The sequence below is a fragment of the Gavia stellata genome, chromosome 5 (assembly GCF_030936135.1).
Source record: "Gavia stellata isolate bGavSte3 chromosome 5, bGavSte3.hap2, whole genome shotgun sequence".
NCBI classification, from domain to species: Eukaryota; Metazoa; Chordata; class Aves; order Gaviiformes; family Gaviidae; genus Gavia; species Gavia stellata.
In genome coordinates this window covers 25,291,150-25,316,463 of record NC_082598.1, presented here as the reverse complement: position 1 = coordinate 25,316,463, position 25,314 = coordinate 25,291,150, and positions in this window count along the sequence as shown.

Sequence of the window (25,314 nt, the reverse complement as noted above, 5' to 3'; positions counted from 1 at the left end):
GAAAATAATCTAAATAAATAACAAATGCATAATAACAGTTTTTAAGATAAATCTAATGAGGGCCAAGAGCTATTATAACATATCTGGATGAGTATCATTTGACTCACTGCGCTATCTAAACTCTATTCATCTTAGCTGCAGCAAGCAAAGTACAAGGAGCTACACAGGAGGTTCTTTTGAATTAAGCCAGGAGTCTAATAATATAAGATTGCCCAAAGTAAGCTTGCCAAATAATGGGGGAATCAACCACACCCTTCCAGCATCGATGCCCTTAGCGTAGCAAGATGCTGATATTAGATGTTTTTAGATCTGACGACTGTTTAACTATATTCTTTTGTAGTAAATTTATAAAATTTAAGAAAAGCATTAAAAGCTAGTTTTTAATTGGTAGATCAAACCAAAAGTTGCAAATCAGTTAAAAAACAAAACAAACAACAGGCGGTCTTCTGCTTTTGGCAGAATTCTGTAGCTTTAGATGAGTATAATTTAATGCTGTACTTTTCAGCATTACTATTGATTGGGATGGAAGTGCCTTGTTTTGGTTATTTCACATAGCTAATATTACCTTTCTTTTTAGCCTGTTTCTAGGTATTTAGTGCTTAGGAAAACAGTCAAAGGAAGTTATTCCAAACACATCTTTACCAAGATGATACTATATAGGTCTTGCTATGCCTAACTAAGATCAGACTTGCATATAAGCTTGATCTTATTCTGAAACTGAACTTGGAACAATAATAGTTTCTATACCAGTAGCATTTATCATAGTTTTGTAATAAAGAAATTGATGTCTATAATTAAAATCCCAGATCTTTTTTTCCTGGGGTGGCTGACTGTATTTCACATTTCACAGTAGATTTTGTATTCATTACATAGAGTATTTTGTAATTGCTCTTAGAATAGAAAATATTACACAGTTAGATAAGGGAGACCACCAGGATATCAGGGATTAGATCAAGTGGAAATTGGATCAATTATGATACTGATATGATGAAAACTTGTCTATATGGGTCTCATATGAGACTACAAGTCAAACCTAGATGACTTCCTTAACCTTGATGACTGTCTTCTAGACAGCTCAAGGTATGAGTTGAGTCCTAATCCTGGACTCTGGAAATCAGGCTGGAGCCATAATATTAAGCTTCAGATGATACTCATTCATCTATATCCAGTAAAGGAAAAACAGCAATGTCAGTGTCATCAAAGCTGAATACTCTTCTAGTCCTGAGCAGAAAAGACCCGTCTAAAAGATATAAGAACATATGCATCATAAATTTTCGTACTCCTTAGATAGTGCTCTGTTTTAAGAGAGAGAAAAGTATGGTGTATCCTGTTCAGGTCACTTAAAATACCTTTGACATTCAACACTTCTCAATAAATCTGGGATTCCTCACTATACAGATGGGAACAAGCAAGTTAAGAAAATAAACTTTTTTTAATAAGCTTGCTCAAGCATGCAGTCATTTCCTAGGTGAATCTAGAGCAGGCATTTATACTTGAATGTAATTTCTCAGCGCTAACATAATATATCTGTATTTAAATGTGTCTGACCTGATGTAATGTTAGTATCTGAAAATGTTTAACATTAGATGAGACACTGAAAGAATCGGTTTGACATATGGACAGTACACTTTACATCTATGAACTCAAGTGTTCATGCCAAAAGAAATAGACTGATATAGAAAGGTTAAATGGTGTACTTACAGGAAAATTTAGAGACTTTCTATGAAGGTATTTACACTTAACCATACATTTAGGCTTAATATGATCTCTTCAAAGTGTCTTTCTACATTTTCTTTGACAGTTAATTTAGAGAAATACACAAGTCTGTTACTATTACTCAGTGTGTGAAATCAATACCTGTAGTATTATTGAAAATACAGCAAGTATACCATGCATCGTACTTGGTCCTTAATTCTTTTTACTGGGATGTGTGTTCTCATTGGCTAAACAGCAAAACTTCTCAGTGACCACCCAGGAATTTATCAAGTCATCTTGAGAGGGTAACTTGCTCTTTGGAAAGACCTATGTATCTCTTGGTGGAGGGAAGCCAAACTATTACTTTGATTAACTATTCCCTTCAGCTGTTGAGAGAGGATAGTTGGTTCTTATTTTGAAAGCTGGGAGATGTGGTCCTATCCTAAGGCATTTTGATATGTCACAGTAATATCCAACAAACAGAAAAGGTAAATTATAGAGAAATAAAGTACTGAGACTAAATTCCTGATTAACAAGTCCATAATTAAACTCCCACTGTCTTCCTTTGGGGTTATAATTTTTAATATGCTATTAAAAATATATTCTAGTTACTCGTAAAAATATTTGGTATAGTTATGAATATTTTCAATCAGGCTTTACCCTAAGCATCTGTTTCTGAGACAAGCTGCTCAGAATTATTTAATATTGCTAAAGAAAGAAAGCAAAATCCTTTTTTCAATGGAAAATTATATTGAAAACAATTTAAAACCCTCTTTTCTCAGAGACTATTACATAAAAAGCAGGTTTCCTACATACTTCACTTTTCACAAGACACGATGTCCGTTTATGTCTGCTATAATGACTGACATAATTTTAGATGACACATATAAAATCCATGACAGACCACCTGGAAGTGTCATTCACTGTAAGCAACAAAATTTTGTGGGTCTCTAAATGGTAGGACAACATACATCATACCATAGACGCTTGGATACTTCCAGTGAAGGCCAGTGCAGACCAAGGTTGCAGGTTTAGAGAGTGGGGGAAACAAAGATAACTGATTTAAGTCCGTAGTTAGGAACTGACGTGAAAAAAATGATGCTCAAGAGCTCTAAAAATACAGTGATGTATTTAGTTGTCTCAATATCGACTTGTGAGCCCAATTTTTAGGGTCCAAAGTTTGTAGTTGTATTGGCCTCTGGGCTGTGGGAAGTGCAGTTCTTGTCTGCTTAAGGGAAGCTGTTCTCAGCATTCTGTTCAAGACGTCTGTATTTTTCTTCTCGGTTTGCTATATTTTTCTTCATTTTTCAAACTGTTCTGTATAAATGCCTTCTATAAAACAGATGGCTGCACTTCAGTGGTGGATGAAGTGATGCCTTATATATGTAATTTGTAACCTTAAATGAACTGAAGCTATTTTTTAAATTGCTGATTTTTATGAAAATCAGCCCAAATCAGTTCACTAACAGACTTTACATCAGGATACTATGGCTTGAACTAAAAAGGAAAGTCCTTAGTTTTGAAAAAACCTAAACAGTGTACCATTCATATAGCCTTCTGTTGTATCAAGGGTTGAAGCCATTTGTATGATCTGTCTTCTAAACTTTTGGCCTGATTATTAGTGGCTATGCTTCTACTTTCTTCAGAAAGAAATCCCACAAATTGTCCCGTTGTTGATGTAAAAAATCACATTATTACACAAATTGTTTAACAGCATAACGCCTGCAGAGAAGTTACCTAAGTATCTCATACTTTCTAAGAGTTGTTGTCCAAACTAGTCATGGCTCATGTAGTGCTGAAAAATCACGTGAGAGAAAAAGGTTAATTTTCTTTAACCTACATGTCTATTTTTGATAGATCAAGTAAGTTCAGTTTAGCCTAGCTTCTGGGCAGGGTGAAGTAGATTGCAACACTGTGAGACTGCAGGTTGATAATAGAGCACCTGTAGCTTTAGGATTCCTTACACAAAAAATTATATGAAACTCTGATCTAGTATAACCATATGATGCTGTTTCAAACACCTCCAAAAATACCAACAGATTAACTTTATACTGGTGATCTTTTTGCTGGATGGGGGTTTGCTTATTACACTGTGATGAGCACAGGTGATGTAAAAAGTTGAGGTTGTTGTAAGAGTGTGGTACACTCTTGATGATTAGAAATGCAATGTATATTTGTCTGGCATGGGTCAAATTTATGCTATAACAATGCATGAATCTGATGTCTAAGACTATAAAATTGCAGCTTGAACAGTTCTGTATTTGTTCATACTGCTTAAGTAATGAGTAAATTATTAATTGCCAACTTTTTCTATTTAAAAGCTTAGCTGGATTCTGGAGCTGTTACTTGCTTACTTGCAGATCAGAATATAAATGGTATATGAACATGGTAAACTATTAACTTATTTGTATTAATATTATTAATTAATATTATTATTAAATAATAATATTATTGTGTGGTAAGAAATACTGACTACTGGGATTGACAGAAATATTGTGCATTCTCATTCTGTGGACAACCGACTCCTCTCTTGGCAAGCTGAGGTTTTCTTGTAACTTTCTTGTGTTCATAATCAAACAGCTTATAATTTGCATTGTCGTTTATACATGTATGTACACATAAACAGTGCTATATATGTGTATATGTTGCTCCTATGTTCTTTTCTCCCTCTTAGAAGAAGGGTATTTTTTTAAAATACTCATTGCTGGTTAAAAAAAGATCCATTAAGGAAAGCTACAAAATTCTAGTAAAAGTAGCTAAGAGTCAAGTAAGGAAAAATAAATAAATGGCAGATCCTGGGTCATGTGGTTATGTCAGCAAGGAATTGAATTTAAAGTGTGGGGTTATAGAAGTTGATGGCAAAATATGGATCACAAGAACTCCTCAGATATATACTCCTAATGGATTCAAACTTGGATACATACAGCCAGAGTTAGGTGGAACTGAAGAACCTATGTTTTAAAGGCTCATTCAGTTCCCTCTGTTCTTCTTTGCTTTCTCATTCTATCTAAACTTAATGGATAATGCATTTGCCTTGGTTTGAGGAAGGGAAAGGGGTTTGCCTGTTTGACCTAAAAGTCACCAGTATTTTGCATAAAGGTTTAGTTAAAGCGGGTACTAGCTGAAGTTTTTGGAGTGTGCTAAAACTTCTGTAGATTTTTAGATTCTGTAGAGACTACTGCCTTCTTGCTGTAAAGCCTTAAGAATGGCCTCAGGGGGTCTATGTGGGTGCAAAATAGATAAGGGGAAACATTTTTATCATCAGATCAATAAAACCCCACCAAAAACTTTCCACATGCTTACAGTCTTTTCTCTTGTTTCTTCTGTTGAATGAGTTCTTAATCTGGTAGAGCAGGGAAATTTCCAACAGCCTCAGGGAAGAATTATAACTAGGTAATACCTATATTGCGGAAGACAGAAAAGCAGGTGCTTGCAATGCCCTGATAAATCACTGGTTTTAGATGATTTAAAACAAAAAAGAAAATGTATTATAGCTCATTGCTTCATTTATCCCTGAGGAAAGGATATTTCTATTATTATAGTTACACACAAAGGTTACAAAAATATGGTTGCCACAAGACACTTGTCGCTTTAATAACTTCCTAACTCTTTGTACTCTGAAGAAAACAGTGTTGCTTTATAAATAATAACTTGGGTCAGGTTTAGCATTGCTTCTAACAGTGTATCTCAAAATTACCTGAGATTTCTAAAATCTCTATAGAATAGTGTCATCAGTGGGGCTAGGCTGAAATCTTGGGAACTGAAGATCAGTCTTAAACATTTTGTACTGTACCATCCTGATAGCTTTCCATATGCTGATCGTAATAAAGCATGGAGTAAAAATGAAAGGATTCTCTTATTTTGACATGGATTATTGGATGTGTTCCTCAAGTTCTCATTCTTTGTGTTCCCTACCCAGTAGGACCTCCCTACAGAGAATGAAAAGAAGATTTCAAAGGCTTATTTGCCAGCATGTAAATGATTTTTTTTTTTGTTACAATAGCTGATGTTCCTAAGGCATTTCTAAATGATACAGTTTAGCATATCATGCAATTAACTTTTACGAAGGCTTTTTCTAGGAAATAGATAAAATGGTCCTCTGAATTGTCATCTTTCCTTGCATGTTGGACCGTTCTAAATCTCTTACCTAATTTCTAATCTGTTATAACATTCTTGGCAGCGTATGGAGTACATTCACTATTAATTGCCTATGCCAATGTAAATAATATCAGAAGATACAGCTGATAATGCATGCCTTTTAAAAGTCAAGGTCTAATAATAAAGTTAAAAAAAATTCTCCTTGGACAAATATTAGCTTTTTACTGTTATGTGAGCTTATTAGAATGATGGAAAATACACGCTATTGCTATAGGGATAATTCCTTTACCAAAATTAAAACTGACTTCTTAAGCTGTTGTATTATTCTGTAAACATCTATTTTGATCGGTGTCAAAGAAGGTATATTGGTAAAAGAAAGGCTTTTTGTTTCCCAGTATGGCCTTTTGTATGGTCTTTAAGCAGATGAAAGGCTTCCTCAATGAAGCATTAGAGTAGAAAATGAACTGTTTTCAAATCATTAGGGAAAACAAAGAAAGAAAATGTTCTGAAAACTGAGGTTCTGTTGGCTGTGGAATGAATGAAACAAGGAATTTAGATACATACATGGGGACGAGGGTTCCCTGAAATCACAACAAAACATGATATTAAATCCTAAACTCTAAGAGATATTGTAAAGAATAAATAGACTAGACTTGAAGGAGTATTTGGGTTATTCTTGGAAGTACAAAATAAATGCAGCACAGTCCTCCTGTGGAAATTGCATCAATGCAGATGCATCGCAGAGGGAACAGTTATCTTGGAAGTCTGGTTTTTGATCTCTCATATTGTAGCTCTATCACAATGCAGAATCTAGGCTGGTAGTTTGTGTTAAGGTAAGGTTCACAGAGACAGAAGAATTTTCTGGATTTTTTGTTCATAACAGGAAAGCCAATGTGTGTATGTGTAGGAGAGGGTGAGGGGAGGGGGAATTCCAGTGTTCTCCGAGGCTGAGGAAGAGAAAGGGGTGGGAGAAGGTGTATACATCCAGGCAAGCCTGTACAGGTGGAATGTTTTATACCTGCTTCTTGTTTGGATCTGGAACATGTGTTAGTCCACCTTTGCAAACATGCCCTGTATGTGTTTTCTCCCAAAGCTGGTTGAACCATCTGGCCTACAGGGAGACAAAAATGTTGCCTAATAAAAATCTAATATGTTATTTGTATAAATAATTCATGACTAAATGACAGATTTCATAATTCTACCATAATGCTTGAGGTTATTATTTAAATACAAGACCTTGTAGACTTGCACTTTATCAAGTTGAACAATTTCAGAAGCCATTTTGGCAAACAAGGTATCCTTACTGTTTAGTGTCTAGCCAGAAAAATAGGTGAATAGTACTTAAGCACAAGTTTTGTATTTTTGAGAATGTGTTCTATGTTTTTAAGAAGTAAACAGTATTCAGCCTAGAGACTATTTTAAGGGAATAATAAAATCATTAATGAACTATGGGAAATCTAGGGTCATAAATTTGAAACTTCTGTTGTTACTAACTCAAAACGAATTTTCCTAGTGGTGTTTTCTAAAGGTCTGTCTTTCACAGATGTACATCTATAAGGTTTTTTCCCTTTCATGTGTAAGTGTTATTCTGCAATGTCTGAAATAAGAAAGCTGCCAGTTATCCCCAGATATGGACTGAAAACTGTATTTGAAATGTAAGTTATCTTTGTGGGGGTTTTTTCTTCTTTTTTCCTCAAATGCCTTACAGGTCATGGCAAATTTGCCTTTTTTACAGAGAAGCCAACATATACTATGCTAACCTTATCAAGGCTTTGAATGCCTGAGGGATATTTGAATATGATTCATAGTCCCTTTCTTTCCTTTTCCTCTCAAGCTGATGCAGGAAGCAAAGGCAAGTAGTGGGAACAGGAATATAGATGCAGCCAGAAACAAACAAACAAAAAAGAGAGAGATGGAAAATTCTACTTTCTGTGATTGTTTTGTAGTCTCACTGTAGCAGAGATGGAATTTAGTCTTAGCCCCCCTTCCCCCACCTCCGAAAGTATTATTTGTTTAGTATTTTCTTTTTAATATCTTGGAAAGTTTCTGCGCGTGTGTAACTGTGTGAAAAGATTGCACTGAGTTTTTCTTTTAGATATCATACACTTATTACTTCCTAATGGATCATTCCTTCCAAATGAGTCATGCTTGTTACATAGCAGTGCCAAAGCCAGCAGTGGCCAAGTCTCAAAATCTTTATAGCTGTGATCTTTTTATGCAACAGTAAAAGAGTCTGAAAGGATGTAAAACTGCACCAGAGAGAAGAATGGGCCTTGCACTGATTATCATGATTTGATAATCAAGGAACTGGTTGCCTGAAGTCAAGTGGCACATGATGTGTCATAGGGCAATTTCAATTATTCATGCTATTGTCGGAGGCATATTACCATGTCTACTGCTGCTGCTTGTACAGTGTCAAATCTCTGCTCCTGACATGAGGTTATACTTTGTTTCTTGGAAGTGACTTTGAAGATGAAAGTCAAGTCGTAGCATACAAAACTAAAATAGCATGTAACTAGAGGGGTATGTTCATTTTAAGAAAAATACAGCAATCTTTGAGGTACCGCTAGAAGACTGAAATGACAGCTCGTCACACCAGGGCGTTTCAGAATCCCATGCACAGTGAACCAGCGAACAAGATCACTTACTCATATTGTGCTGTAGCCCAGTACTTAAAACAAAGCATGGTCATGTGTGGGTGGGTGTCTCAAATCTTGCATTCCCAAGACCACAGTCTCTGTAAACTGTGCAGGTCATCTGAGTAGTCAATCTGTCTCTGTAATAACTCCACACTCTACCCTCAACAGCCAAGCTACCGATCCTGGAAAAACTTAAAAGCAGGCATAAATTGACAGATACAAATTAGGTGAGACCATTTCAATCTAAAAGGGTAAAGCCTTGTTTGAATTTAGCACAGTGTCTGTTAGGGAACCTAGGATCCTGATTCATTCCAGGACAAGGTGTAGATGTCTACTCACCACTCAGCAGTTTTATTCTCCTCTCCCCTTTACTGTTTCTATTCAAATATGGTGGAGGGAAAAAGGGAGTCACAGCATATTGTGACAAGTCTCCCAGTTCAGGTAAGCAGGGGACAATGACTGCGAAGCATGGTATGCAGAAAAACTTCCATTCCTTCAAGTTTTCCCTATTCATCTGTTCTCATTTAATAATGTTACAGCTTATTTACCGAGTTTGAATGTGTCTCAGAGTTAAAGAAGTTGTCACTGCCTTGTGCATTTTTTCTTCTCTGTTTCATTTAATCTGGTTTCTTGCCCCCATCCGCCCTTTAAGAGCCCAGTCTCTTAACTTTCTAGTAAATGCTCCTTCAGGCTCCCTTACTTCTTCCCTTTTTTTGGCTTTTCTTCTCCTGCTGGGATGTATTTTATTTCTGGCTTTTGTGAAATTCTCAGTGGTCTGTGCCAAAAGTTTAAAAGACCGAATCTGATTAAATTAAAAATACGCATTTTAAGCTGTTTGGAAAACAGATTGTCTTTTGTGTACAGCTGTCATCCCTGTCTGGAGCTTCTAAATGCTACAGACAAACAAATAATAATAGTAAATATTGCACAATAGATAATATGAGATTTTTATTATATGTTTTCCTGGGTTAGTTTTAAAAGTAGGGATTTTAGTTGTCATAATCTGGAAAAACTTAGAGGAAGCAGTGGTGCACGAAGGTAATTCACTTTAGTAAAAATCGAATGTGTCTTAGTTGTTCAGGTAAATCAGAATGGCAGATAGCAACTCAAAGTTTCCTCAAATATCTAGATGAAAGAATTAACTCAGTCTCCATATGATTACAATAATGAAGAAAAAAAAAGCCAAATCTTTCTACCTTAAAAGAAAAAGCCAGTAAAAGCACTTAGCAATTAAAAGTTCCTTTGGGAGAGGAGAAATATTATAATGCTGTAGGAAAATAGTATTTTGTAACCAAGAGGATCAGGTAAGTCTAGATGCTTGTAAGCCTGATTAGACTATAAGCTTGCAATTTAGACTAGGTGATGGTAGGTATGTACTTGCATTAATCACAAGCTAGGGATAGCAGTTCTCAAACTTTAGTTTTTAAGAACAAACGCAGGAGTCATGTTTGCTTCTTTAAATTTGGAGAAAACTAAAAAAGTAGAAAGCAGCTTGCAAGAGAACTGTTTTGATTTCTGTTTGACATGCAAAGAAGTATTGGTATTAAAAGATAAAAAATATAAAATAATTACCACGGGGAAAAAATAGATGTGTTTTTTTCTTAGTTTGACTGCTGTGATATCCTTTTTAGTAATCTCTTTGATTATCTTGCCCTGATTATTGCATGCTGCATCAGATTAAACTTTTGAAAACAGAGGATCACTCCTTCACTGTGAGCAAATAGGCACACTGTCAGTGCAGTGGGGACAGGGAAACCCAGGGCCAGCTTGTAGAAAGGACAGCAGCAGCAGATCTGAAGCCAGATCTTTTGGTATTCTTGGGTTGATGAAGAAAATTATTTAAGGAAATTATGAACGCAGGTCCATCTCAGGTTCTCATTAAACATGTGCTTGCTCTTTTAAAAGAAGTTCCTTTTTCACCCGAAACATTATTTACCTGCTAGAAAAAAAATATTAGATTTTTCTACTACAGGCTTGCCATTTATTATTTTTAAATTTTCGTGAAGATCAGTAAGACAGGGATGTCAGGAAATAAACACCTAGAGAGAAAATATCAGGACTTCTAGAAGTCTTCTAGTTGGAACGGAAAATATTTATTAAAAAAAAAAAGACCTGAAATGAAAAGGCCTAGTGATTTGCGCATGAGACTAGGAATAACCAAAAACACATACAGGACTATAATTTGGCTTCTGTATTTTCCAAATACAAAATACAAACTTATTTTTAAATCTGTTAGGCAGCCGTGAAAAAAAAAAAAACCCAGATGATTGAAATTATGCAAATACAGTGAGGAGTAACCACTGAAAACTGTACTTCTACCTACGTGTTCTGTTTTGCTCAAAACAGCTTTTCTCTCCTCTCAGCTTATAAAAGGGGTTTACTATTTTAAGAACTTTTAAGGGTTGGTCTTTCAGAGAATATTATGGGGAAAAAAGACAGGGCTGTCTATATACAGCACTTATATGTTTTTCTCCTCTTTATTAGTACTATTATGTTCTTCCGTTTCGATCTGTTTCCTCCTTATGATGTGTTGAAACTATCGTTGTTAGGAGTGTTGGATTTCAGAGTAGCTGAAATCAATACTGAGCATATAGAAGATGCAATTGTGTGAGACTTCTGGGAAAGTGAAACTTTCCTGGATATGAATAGAAGGGTAGTGCTTTAGCACTGCACAGTAGCTCATAATTACCTTTTAAAGAGTCGTGATTTTCTCTGTTTGAATCTGAGCTTTTCTTTGGCATAAGGCCTCTTGGCCATCACAATCATTCCTATCCTAGTATAGAAAAGATTAATTGACTTAAATTTAGAGGAGCATTTGGAATAATTTTTTATATATTACAAAAACATATGGAAGGATTTTACTAGGTGGAGCTTGTTTGTGAACTTGGTCATCTTTCTCAACTTGTATGTTATGGACTGTTGGTCATCGTAGGCTCTTGGAAATGATCATATCTGGCACATTGCTCTCTGCTGAAGAGAGGTTGTAAATCAATAGAAGAGGAGAGTAATAAAAGTAAACCTAGCTCTTTTCTGCTACCAAGTGAAAATTATTGGAATGTAAATTAACTTTCAAAATCATTGTTTAGATAAGGCAGAGTAACAGTAGATTGGACGTCCTCCAAATCCTTTTAAGCATTTTTTTCCCCTTGATGATTTTACAAAAAAAAAAAAAAAAAAAAATTTTTAATAAGTGCCATAGTCTTTAAAAGTGATTTGGTAGACAGTGAAAAGAAAAGACTTTTACCCTATTAAAGCTCCAGGTAGCTGAGGAAGTCTGTGTACCTGGAACTCGACACATTTGTTAAACCCATCTATTTTTTTAATGTCTTAGGATGGTGTGATAATTTTAACATTTTTTCTTTCAAACTGACCAGTAAATCCTTCTGTCTTAATCTTTAGAAAGAAATTACAGTTAAATCACCTATGATTGGGGAAAATTTTAGTCATCAATTCCATCTATTGTAGAATAGAGAAAAATGGCAAAAATAGTGTCAAAAAGCTAATCACACAAAAGAACTAGTAATTGTCAGCTTATCAGTTCAGACTATCTCAGTATGTCAACATGTGAGCTGGTACATTAACATGGTGGCAGTTCACATGTTAGAGGCTGTAAATCAGCTCCTCCCAAATTAATTCATGTGATAGAGTATTCACAGAAAAGCAGTACTGTTTTCATCTATATGGAGAAGAACACTCCATGTGTTTAACAGAAGGTGTTTTTTTTATCATCTAAAGAAGATGGCAGAAAATTGTTATGTCTCTTACAATTTGATAAGAAAAATATTTCACAGTCGGGTGTTAATGAGAACAACAGTGTGTTAGAAATGGGTATATTTTATGGAAACAACAGTGTAATTTTATCATAAATGGATAATGGATAATATGCTTCTGAGATCTCATCTAAAACAGCCATGTATAAAGTTTAGACAAATTTCATCTATCTGTTTTGGGAAAATGAGAGGTTCATTTGCATTTTTTAGCAACTACATTCTCTAGTAACCCAAATTCCTTTCAAGCTCTTGCATGGTAAATGCTGAAGTACTATTTATTTCTTCTGCAAAAATGAGTGTGTTGGTTTTTCATTGCTTACCACATTATTCTAGTACTGAATAGCATTTATGCTGATAAATTTGTTTCTGGTTTTAGAGATGCCTGACACTTTTCCCCTTGATTCATCAAAATAAACATAATTCAGTTACAATTCAGCAATAAAACAGTGTTATAAAGAACATTCTAACTGAAATAACGTTGTAAGTTACCTCAGGTTTCAAGTATCTCACCCTCCTTTCCATTCTGTTCACTAGTTTAGAAAAGTTATACTCTCTGGGTTTGGTTACTTTTAGATGACTTTTGGGATATTTTTTTTTTTTTTTTTTTTTTTTCCTGCAATTCTTATGTCTCTTGGGTCACTACAGATGGAAAGTTAGGGAAATTATTTTTAAGCTGTGTGTGTTTCTGATGAAATCTGTAATGATATTTGGAAGGTGAGAGTATCTGCTTCATTAAGTTACCTGGTTAAGGACTATAAACTATAAAAGAAATAAAAAGTAACCAGGGAAGCAATAAACATACAGATACAGAAATCTAACAAATAGGTGATAACAGAGAAAATAACAAGGACCAAAACTTTTCAGCTACTAACTGATGAGCCATTAAAGAAACTATTGGGATACCAGTGTTTTATAGGACTGAATTTTGCAAGATGAATCCTAGCTTCATGTCAAAGATCAGTACTGGAATCCTGAAAACCTCAATATATCCAAGCAACTCGCAAGGAAAATCTAAAGGCTAGTCAGGAACCAGAGAAATGGAGAGGCAAACCAGAAGCATGCAACAGAATGGCACAGGTCAGCGACAACATCAAATGCATGCCCACTGATGCCTCCCAATGGACTCTATGTTCTCCATGGTCTTAGCATGGTTAAACTGGATGAACAGGGACTTGTGGTAATATGGAATATTTTAAGTAAATAATATGTTTTACGAAGGTTTTTTTCCACCTGTCAACCACAGCTGTAAATGGTGGGGCAAGGAAGTATCGTTTGTCTGTGTGGGTTCTGGTCCATTGTTTACTGTGAGGGTGAGTGACCGCTGGCACAGGTTGCCCAGGGAAGTTGTGGAGCCTCCCTCCTTGGAGACATGCAAAAGCTGTCTGGACATGGTCCTGGGCAACCAGCTGTAGGTGGCCCTGCTTGAGCAGGGGGTTTGGACCAGGTGGCCTTCAGTGGTCTCTTCCAACCTTGGCCATTCACTGATGATTCTGTGGTCTGACTTTTAAGTGCACTCGTTTTGAAACTACAGTTGCCAATAACTTTGGCAAACAGCATTCTCTCTAGCTTAACAACATGCAGAGTCTGAAACATTGCTGTGTGCATATTGACAGCAAATGCTGTGTTCAATCCTAACCAAATTCTATACTGCCTTTATCACTAGTTATCCAGGAACATTTCAGAAATCTCTTGCTTACTCTTCCTTCTTAGGGGAAAAATGAGGGTTTTGTTTAAATTTATTTTGTGTTATTGTTGGTTTATGTTTATACTGGCTGTGGCATGTACTAGGCTTAAAGGTGAACCCAAAGGAATGTGCCTTTCCTTTTGTCATGGAAAATAGTATTACTCAAGAACTCTATATTACTCAAGAACAAGGAATATCTTAGTGTGTGTTAATCTGAGAGCAGCAGTTCTGTGTCCTTCTGTCCTGCAAAATGAAAAAAGACAAACCAGGCAGCCAAAGGCTATATTAACATGAGGGAAAGCCAGAGATAAAAATAATGCACCTTGTTAAGAAGTAGGGCATGCTATCTTCACCTTAGTGCTGTGTTGGCATGGTTACGTAGTTTCTGGGTTAGAGCTGACTTGTATCTGATGGGCTCAAGGGCTGGACAGGAAGGATGTTAAGTCTTCCTACAAGTCACCCTGTGGACATGTCCTGCATCATTCAACTGTCACTAAGGTTTAAGGATAGTAGAACTTGACAATATTCAACAGACAACTGAATATTCACTATGGCTGTGGGGGACATAGTTTTTTTTTTTTCTAATCTCAGTACTAGACAGTCCCAGTTGTATATTTTATTGAAATAATAAATCTGTAGCTTGCTTGGATTTGTGCTAGACTGCCTTGTTTACTTTAAAAAAAAAAAAAGAAAGGAGAGGGGGCTGTAAGAAGAGACTTGTGAGGAAACAAATTATGAATCCGAGTGTTATGGATAAGCATTTGCTGAATTTCCAATTTACGTTATAAGCAAGGCTTTAAGAAATAAAAACTACCCTCTCCATTACATCATTCACTTATCTGTATCTTCCAGTTCTCCCAGTTCCTACTGTTACCAGTTGTGGAAAACAGGAATTATTTTCTATTTGAAGGGCAGTGTTTTGCTAGCTTGCTTGCTTTTTCTAAACAGTGTGATTTAGAAGAGTATATCCTATTTACCATAGTAACATAAAACATGTAGGGGCAGGTTAATTCAGAAATATAGTATAAGTTCTCAGAGACTCATGCTTAAACTCTGAGTGCAGGGCTTGGATAGCCAGTAGTAGAAGCCCATTCAGAAAGAGGTTTTCATACTTTTACAGGGAGATTTTGCCTTCAATCTGTACCTTTTAATGTGACTTAGCATGACACATTTGTCTGATTATCTGATGCAACCATCTCTGCAACAGAGCACTAAACATGTGTAGTGTGACTGGACAATGAATCCAACTGGTATGGAATGGGGTTGGATCTGTTGTGAGCGCACAGGGTGTGTAGGTGGTGGATCAGCACAGATGCACTGGGGTCATAGTATATGAGTAACAGATTTTGCTCAGTAATCCAATGCATCTTGACTGTGTCAGGTTTCCGGAGATGAATATGGAAAACGAAAGCATGTATTCCGAATGGAATTAGTTCTGCTTCCAGATTTTGTTGGGAAGCTGGGGGGTTGTAGGGCTGGTAAGAAAAATTCTACACCTCATCCTTATTGAATGGTGAGATGAACAATCTTTTTTTTGCTTCACTGCTGCAAAGAAGTTTCTGGTCGGAACTCCTGAAAGAGCTTTAAGTCTCAAAGTAAAGTGTCAATGGCTCTACTGTGCTCATTATGGAAAGCACTTTAACTACCTGTCAAACCACCTGCATTGTTCTGTGAAGGCAGACAGGTATTGATTTGCACAATCAGTAATTCCTCTGAGCTATGCGGTATGTAAGGAGTCCTGTATGTTGCTATGGTCTGTCTTATTTTCTTTAATTAAAACCTGATGCTGGTCGAGCTAATCTTTTAAAATTTACTCTTTTCTCTTGCATTTCTTCCTCATGATGAATTGGATATAGGATTCTTTTTCTCACAGCTGCTGGTCTTTGTAAAAGTCATTGACATACATGGCAGTAAGCCAGGCAGTGGTTCCTTTTTTGTGAGTTTTTTAGCTCTTTTGTTAATGGGTCCTAAAGCAAATGCTGTTTTTGAGGTAGGCTGAGCCGTACCTGTTTCCACTGGCTATATTTGCAGCTATTGTAAGGATAGCAACACGACATTGAGCTTCCTTTGTACGTATTTTTCAGTAATTTGCAATTGCTTCTTACTAAGAGATTCCTCCTATAGGAGAGTATATGTAACCTTCCTGACATATAAGGAGTTGCTCCAACCATTTCTTTCCGTAAACATTGATAACCCTTTTTTCAGTGAACCCTTAGTGGAAAAATTAGAAATCAAAACTCTCATCTGATTTAAACCTTTGTAAGTCCATATCCTAACTGATGAAGTTAACAGGTTTCACTTAATGGGATTAACACAGGTAACTGAGATCAGAGTATTGTACAGGGGATACTGAGCAAGTTCACCCTTCTTAGAAGAGATACAAACTAAAAGCCAGTAATCAACCCCATAACTTAGATGACTTCTTTAATATGCTAGATTTTTGTGTAAAATGTGGTGAAATTTGAATTAAATTCTTGCCTTAATTTAGTTGCAGTAGATCACAGAATCACAGAATCATTAAGGTTGGAAAAGACCTTTAAGATCATCAAGTCCAATCATCAAACCAACACCACCATGCCCACTAAACAATGTCTCACAATGCCACGTTGACACGTTTTTTGAACACCTCCAGTGATGGTGACTCTACCACCTCCCTGGGCAGCCTGTTCCAATGTTTGACCAATACTTGCAATATTGTCTTATTCTAAATTAAATTATGTATATGTACCACAAACAACCTCAGGTCAGAACACATAGAAGTAAAATGATGAAGTAACCTTTGCCACAGCACATTTAAAAGTTCATTTCTCTCATTGTTTTGTCTTTCAGTTTATAATTGTTTTATTTACAGTTTTTAAAAGGACAGCCTGTTTATTATTTACAGACCTATTGCTATGCCCTAAGATCCAGATAAAGATTCTTTTCCAAGCTTATAGTAGATATTGGATGAGGGTCTTGGGTCTTAGTCCTGCGAAGGCTTGCATGTATTTAAGTTCTTGAAGTGCTTACATTAAAATACTTCAATGAGTAAAATTGCTTCCATGAGCATACCTAAGGAGATTGTAGTGTAATCTGCAATCCCATTTAGCTACGTGGAAATTTACAGAACAGTGCAATAACAGTGCTTTAATTATAATCTATAATTATTATGAAATTACTTGTACCTGTTCTGGTCTACCTTGGCTGCTACCCTATAACCTGAGTTTTTAATATGAGAACAGAAGGCCTCCACCACTGGCAGTCATTAGTATTTCTACAAAAGCAGTTCATGGGGCAAGAGAGAAATTAAACCTACTGATTACCAAATTGATTAGAAGGTCTAATCATCCTCCAAGTGTATCAGTGAACAATAAAATGGAATAATTAATGTCAAGGGGTGGCCTGCTTCTGAGCAGCCATAATTTACAAAATGTTGGCCTTCAAAGTTCCTCAGAAGTTTTATTATGAGAGTTTTGTCATTGTTTACAGTACTTGCTCTTCATCTCTCCTGGATGAAAATACAAGAAACAGATACCTTAGAACTGAGTTCGGTGTAATTAAAGTTCCTCCGTCTTAGCACATTATCTTTGTGTCTTTGCTGAATGATGGTCATGACTAGTCGCAGTGTTATGTACCGCAGCTCTTCACAGAGCAAAAAGCTGCTCATACAATGACTGAACTTTTTTCTAAATGCCAGCTTTTGGTGAGCAACCCAGGTTGGCAATTGCTGTCTTTTCAAACTCTCACATCAATCAGGTCCCAAGTAGCTAATTTAATCAAAAGTAGAATATGTTGCCCAAATGAGCCAAAGCTATTTCTAGACGAAAATGTAGCAACACTAAGCACTGAGTGTACAATAAATTACCTTATATTACTTGATGGATTATGATTATAGACTTGGTGCAGCAGCTTAACAGCAGCTGCTAGCAGTGTGGTCTCATGGATTTTTCTCACAGTTCAGCTATAATAAATGTGGCAGTGTGGGAAACAAGAAATAAGATTTGAGACGTATCCCCTCAATTTCACCTACTGTTTTACATCTATTTTTGTTTCATATTTTAAGATGTATTCCTTTACTATTAGGTATCCAGTTTCCCTTTTCCTTCTCTCAGAGTCACCTGCATTGTGAAGCACCAGAAAGATTTTTATGCCCTTGACTGCTCATGAGGCTGAGATACGTGCCAACTTACTGGCCTTTTTTATGTCAGATGTGAGCTCTGATAGTTGATAGTGATGAGATACAGCCCTGCACAAGTCACAGTAATGTTTTTTGTCAGGTTCTCTGAATTGTTTGGTTTTTTTAAGTTTTATTCTTGTCACTATTGCCTAAGGCACTGTGAGCAGAGTGACAAAATGGGCAGTGCAGCTCCATTAATGAGCTACCTGGGCTGTTCATACAGGAGAGCAATCAGCCTTCTCTTATTCCCCCAGGACATTAAATTAAGGTTGACAATGCATGCATAACTACTGCTGAGGCCTGATGACTAGGCTTAGCCCACAGTCCCCTTAATTGCATCTATACCTGTAAGCTTATAAAATAGCCTGCTTGCACCTGCTGAAGGCATAGCCAGACCAATTTGGAACCACACAGGTACAAAAACAATGTTTAGTGTAACTTAAGTATTTTGCAGAGCATGAATACACAACCTGACACCAAGCTCAGTGGTGCAGTTGATATGCTAGAGGGAAGGAATGCATCCAGAGAGACATTGACAGGCTGGAGAAGTGGGCCTACAAGAAAAACTCATGGAGTTAACAAGACTAAATGCAAGGTCCTGCACCTGGGTCAGGGCAATTCCCAGTATCAGTACAGACTGGGTGATGAATGGATTGAGAGCAGCCTGGCAGAGGAGGATTTGGAGACACTGGCAGATGAAGAATTGGACATGAGCTGGCAACGTGCATTTGCAGCCCAGAAAGCTAGGAGGTCGAGGGAGGTGATCCTGCCCCTCTACTTTGCTCTTGTGAGACCCTACATGGAGTACTGCATCCAGCTCTTGGCCCCCCAGTACAAGACAGACAGGGACTTGTTAGATCAGGTCCAGAGGAGGGCCACAAAAACAATCAGAGGGCTGGAACACCTCTCCTGTTAAGAAAGGCTGAGAGTTGGGGTTTGTTCAGCCTGGAGAAGAGACCTTATTGCATACTTTCAATATATAAAAGGGTCTTGTAAGAAAGATGGAGCAAGACTTTTTAGCAGGGCCTATAGTGGCAAGGACAAGGGGAGATTTAGGTTGGACAAAAGGAAGAAATTCTTTACTATGAGGGTGGTGAGACACAGGAACAGGTTGCCCAAGGAAGTTGTGGATGCCCCATCATTGGAAGTGTTCAAGGTCAGGTTGGATGGAGCTTTGAGCAACCTATCTAGTGGAAGATGTCTCTGCCCATAGCAGGGGGTTTTGGACTAGATAATCTTTAAAGGTCCCTTCCAACCCAAACCATTCTATGATTCTATAACCTTTTTCTCCACATTCAAAGAAAGTGTGTTTTTCTGTTCTGTTACTCTCTTTGACTGGGCTTCTTATATAGCAGAGACAGATTTAAGTATTCAGACCCATGAGACAAATTGAAGTGAAGAGGAAGGCATTGGTAAGCTTAGATATGGTATTCAGGGAAATGATAGTATTTTGTGTGCATTAAATTAGTGTATCGAAGAACCTCATCGCATCAGACTCTCTGCTTTCATGTAACAAGAAATCATTTGTTCTAAGGAGCACATGGAGCTAATGCACCCTGGCAAGTGCAGTTACAGCTGTGGTTATTCTGCTGGACCCTCCATGCAGCAGGTGCAGAGCTGCTGGAGGTACCTGGGTACAAGCCAGTCTAGGTCCATGTGTGGTCCACCTGCATTCCCTGATCCTGCACCTGAGTTAACGAGCCATGGTTAGTTATGATTCGTTAGCTGTGAGTTATAAAGCTGAATTAACATGATTAGACTGCATCCACAACTAAGCTTCAAATCTTGTGCCATGATGCATTCTGTGAACTTTCCGTTATCTTGCTTATCTCTGTTTGCTTTCAGTTGGGTAGAGCATGGCGCTTTGAAAATTATTTACTGAAGCCTCCATATGAAGTTATTAATTTTAAAAAGCCGCCTTCTTCTGGAGATTTCTGCACCAGTGGTGCATTTTAGTCTTTGAGAAAGGTTTTAGTTCATGTGCTGTGTCCCCCTACTCTTTTAAAAGGGTTAATGTATTTTAGATGGTATTACATCCTGATGCTGCTGATATTGTAGGATCAGCTCAAGGGGTGCATTTTTGTTTAGGGATAGAAATGTTGGAAATACCGTTTCTCAACAAAATCCACAATCTTGCCACACTACCTGTTCATGTGCCTGAAGATAGAGACGTTCTCAACTAATCTTGGATTTCTGCCTACAAAAATTTCTTTACTGTTTTAGCTTTTCAGTTTTGTGTATTACCAATTTTGTTCAGTTATGGGATTTTTATTTTTTTTAATCAGAAAGTTTTAAACCAGAATGGGACACATCTGTGCACACCTAACACATACAGAATGTTATGTAAAATATCTCATATATGAAGAAGACCTTTGCTGAAAGGAACTAAATTATGCACAGTAAAAACTGGTGTCACTAAATTAGCTGAAAGGCTTTCATAAGCTTTTCTGTTTTTTTTTTTCCCCTTATGTTTCGTAAGCTATTAAATTCCAATATTGAACCCTTTTTTTTTAAATGGCTAAATGTAGATATAGAAATTGTACTTTCCACCCCCGCTGTGGAATGTATATTTCCTTTGTAAGGAAACACAGAAAGAAAATTAACTCAATCTCTGGCTGCATGAGTCAGACTAGGTGTCTTCCCCCTTGACTATTTGCTTGTCGTAGCACAGAAATGGAAGAACAAGAGTTGCAGCAGCAGCAATGTGTTGCATTCAGAGATCTCAAACCTTATGTCAAGTCAACTGTGTGTTGGGGAGGATGAACTCCATGACAGAGCAGTAAACCCTATTTCTTCTGTTCTCTTGTTTCTTGCCAGCCATGATGGCTGTTGTTGCCTGTAGTGGGTGAGTGGGACAGGGCGTCTGAGACAGACAGCACCAAGCAGTCATCTATGACCTCTCAGTCCTGATGGAAATTGATTACTTGATGTTGTCAGTGGCATCTTTGGATCTTCCTGGTAGACAAAAAGGGGAACAGAAGAAAGGGTACTCATCACGCTGTTTTGTGAAGGAATATTCTCAACTGAGTACTTTAGGTGGTGGGTCCTAGACATATTCTGTTTTCTTTTAACATAGATGGGAAACAAACATATTTTTAACAAGTGTTGTTGGTTGTTTATTAAAGCACTAGGAAGAATAACAGCAACAAATTTTAACAAATTGGATGAAAATGATCACCTCCTAAGGGTTGTTTGAGAAGTTGTAAGACTTGTGGTGGTGAGGAAGTAATACAGTCTCATTCTGGTTTTTTTGTTTTCCCCCTTCTGGCAAGAAGCCGGTAGGGCCTGTCTCTGAGAAATTGGTTTGCAGTAGATGTGATGATGCAGTTCTGCAAATTTTACAGAAAAGGGGATTTGTGGGACATCAAGAGATATTACAATCACTTGCGGCATATTTAAATAAGCTTTCTGAAGAAAATCCATCTTCACCTGTGGAGGATGCTTTTTTGGGGGGGACTAAGCAGTTGAGTAGGGCAGTCTTAAAGTCTTGTAAGAACCTACATCTTGAATACTGCTCAATAAATGTTGTAATAGCATAGTAGGCAGGATCTGTCCTTTTGAATATGAGTGGGCATTGCTAGCAGTTGCCATGTGTGACTTCTTGAGAGGTGGTCATCCACCAAGAGCACACTTGGCTTTGTAAAGGTGCCAATGTAACAGCAGCTGCAAATGTGATTGACCATCTGAACTTGGTGTTTTCTATTTATTTCATTTAAAGTGATGTAGCAGGGAACCTCAAAGAGGTAAATAACAGACCTGTCCTAATTACAGCTGTTGTGCCTGTTTTTACAGAGAAAACTTTAGGAGATGCATATCTGTTTGTGCCAGCTTCATCCTTCTTTGACCTTAGTGTTGCACATTTTCATGCCTCTGAAGTAGACAAGGATATTTTGTGTGGTGGGCAACCTGCTTACTTCCCCCCTGTCTCTCTGCAGAAAGCTATTGCTCTGCTTTATCTGCATTCATACTCCAGCACAAGGCAGTGGTGAATTAAAAAAATTGATGAAATAAACTGTGTGTGTGTAAATAAAAGTAGTAAACTTACCTGATTGGCTTTTGAAGTATGGGAGTGAAATGTAGAAATGTAGATAGACTTTATATTGTCTGGATATAACGTTATGCTGTTATTACATTTGCTTATTTTTAGCCTAGCTACACTGATTATATATTGGCAGAATCATTTGCTACCTCTTGTGTAAAATGTAATAATATTTTGTACCTAGGATTTACAATCTGACTTTGTACTCAGATAAGTATAGAGGAAGTAATAGTGTCTCGGGTATAGCTTGCATGCTGAACAGTTCTGGAAGAAGCTTTTGTTATTAATCAGCCTTTTCCTTGTCTCAGCTTTCAATGAAGAATATTTTCAGCTGAACACACTTACAGAATGGCTCCTTGCAGCCATGGTTCTAGAAAGTACAATTCAAAGTTTATAGAACTTTTCTTGCTCACAGAATTGTACAGTGCATTAGTTTTACTTTGCACTTATATCCATACAGTGGTAGAAGACCTGCAAGTTCTCTGTCGAAGACTCAAGCCTGTAGGTCTATCTTCTTTGCTGATTATGGTTAAAACTAGGGCTTCCCTGGTATAGGAATATTTAATGAATAATTGTAATTTTTCCCCCATTACTTTCATATGTATTCAAAAGTTGCTGCATCTTATTTTCTTCTGTGGAAGTTAGTACAAGAGCGGTATTCAAAGTAGTTGACTTATTTTAAATAGCATTTAGAACTGTTAGATCATGCTTCCTTAAGAATATTCTAACTTAATTAAAGAAAAATTCCCTGAGTTACTTCTGTGTGTTTTATTTTCCTAAAATATCTTTGAATAATTACTTAATAACACTTCCTCAGAAAAATTACTAGTGCTCAGGAGAAAATTGCTTCTGTAAATCAGAGTGAACTCTGAGTTTTATGAATAATATGATAATGTGTTTTCCCATCCCTTCTCTTAACTTTATTTGGGAAATTAGGCATATCTGCAGCCACCCAACTTGATGTGATTGCCAGAGTTTAAACACCTTTCATCTGATTACTAATTTGTATTGTCAAGATTTTGGTCCTTGGTCCACAGTTTATTTTTCTTGGGTACTTGCGTGTTTTCATTAAATAAATGTGGAACCAAAATTGTGGTTAGACAGAACGCATTCACACCAAAAACAACATTTGGAAGTCTCTGCCGTCCTGTGTGGAACATTTCCCTTCATCTTTCCAGTATCCTAATTTTGAAGGTGACCTTCACAGAGATTTAACCAGGTACTTAGTGGAACAAACAAACGTACTTGCAAGGAAACTAGAAAACTGACTGAAAAGTGGAGCATGGCCCATCATCTGTAAGAAATACCCTGCTCTGCTGGTCGGAATTGTGCTCTGAGCACTTCTGCAAGAGTCTGATGAGACTTGACAAGTGTAACTCTGGAAGGAGACTAGAATTTTAGCCTTTATTTTTAGGCTGTAAAATATTGTGGATGTTTAAGAAAATATTTATGAAATCTAGTGGGTAATTTAAATCATTATGGTTATATCAACTGCCACAGCACTGTATTAATTTAAACCAGCTAAAAGTCAGGACCTAAAAAGATCTAACGCACTTATTGTGCACTTGATTATTCTCTCGACTTTCATATTTCAGCAAAGTGTAACAAAGCTAAACACTGTACATGTAAGAAATATAATGAGAAAAAGATATCACAACAACTCTAATGTAGCAGAAAAGTCACTGAAAAAGAATAATGGTATTACCTGACAGATTATGCTGTAGAAAAATAGTAACCAATGAATACGGAGTAAATAATGGCAGCAATTTAATTAAACAATTCACAATAAAGGAGCTTTAGTTCTAAATATAAGCTGCAAGCATTTAATTTTTTTCAACTTTTAAATGACACAAACCAATGCAAATCAAATTCCAGACACATTTTGTGGAATCCTTTGTGTTGCGCATCATGTAATACACTTAAAATAGACTAAAAGCACCAAAGGCATAAAACGGCAGTTGCAGCCAGGAGTCTGAAGTTTAACTCTTTTTCAGTATTACCAGTGAAAGATTTGTCAATAACCTTTATGCAGCTGAAGCTTCAGTGCAATTTCCAATATAAAGGTTATAAAAGGCAGGAATCTTTCTGATTATTTTTTTTCTTTTTCACCAACACAAGTTGGGATTTTTACCTAGTTTTAATTCAGCCACACTTATTTGGTGTCCTGCATTTCTACTTTATTTCTGCAGTTTCTTGTTCAGTTACATGGCCTCAACAGGGACATAAATGGGACATGAGGTAATTAAAAAGGGCATAGAAATTTAAAGGCATGTGAATAGGTCAGTTATCAGCCTGTCTCATAGGAAAATTTTCTCTCATATTTTTTCAGGTAGAAAATGAAGACCAGGAAACCAAGTGATTGCCTTAGCTAATCAACCCCTTTTTTGCCTGAACACCACAACAGCTTAGCTATTGAATTTATTGGCAAGAATGTCACCTACATGGTTTCTGCTTGTCCTGTTTTGTTCTAGTGTCAAGGAGAAGATCATAATCGAGTTTTATCTTTCCTATGTTCTAACAGCCTTTTGGGCTATTCCATGCAAAAGGAATGGAGTTACACAGCCTGGGAAGAGTCTCAGAGACTGAGCATAGTCTCTGCTCTGGATAGTCAGATGACCAGACTGTGGGGCCTGCTGCAGACTGTACCAACCCCATAGTGTAGATAACCACAGTGACCTGCTCTTGTGACCTACCCAAGGTTGCCTGCCTTGCTTGGATCACTTTGCCACCTTTGAAGCACTGTGTTGTAGGTAGGGGTTGAAGCTGAGAGGTATGGAGGAAAAAAAGATAAGCAGACTTGGCAGAAAGAGAAATTGGATTCACTTGCTTCTCCCAGCTACTTTTCTTTTTTTATTTCTCTTAGAAGAGGTATAGCAGGAACTATTGGCTTGATTGATAAAGGATCTCCTGAGGAAGCAGGCAGAACATTGCAACGTTGCAATTTCTACTGAGGAGATAAAGATGCTTTATGTCATCTTTTCCCAATAATATTCATTGGTGGTGGTGTCATTCCTGCGTTGCCAAACAGCCTCACTTCCTCTTCACTCGCACATCCCGTTTAATCTGGGTTTGCATCTTCCCCTGAGAACTGGACCAGGCCAAAACCCAATTATAAATTGTCTTGTCTCAAGGAGTGGTTGATAATGCATGTGTAGGGGGGAAAAAAGTGTAAGAGAATGATTCTTAACACATCTTCCCATACATAAGTAGTTAGTATGTTAGAAATGTATTTA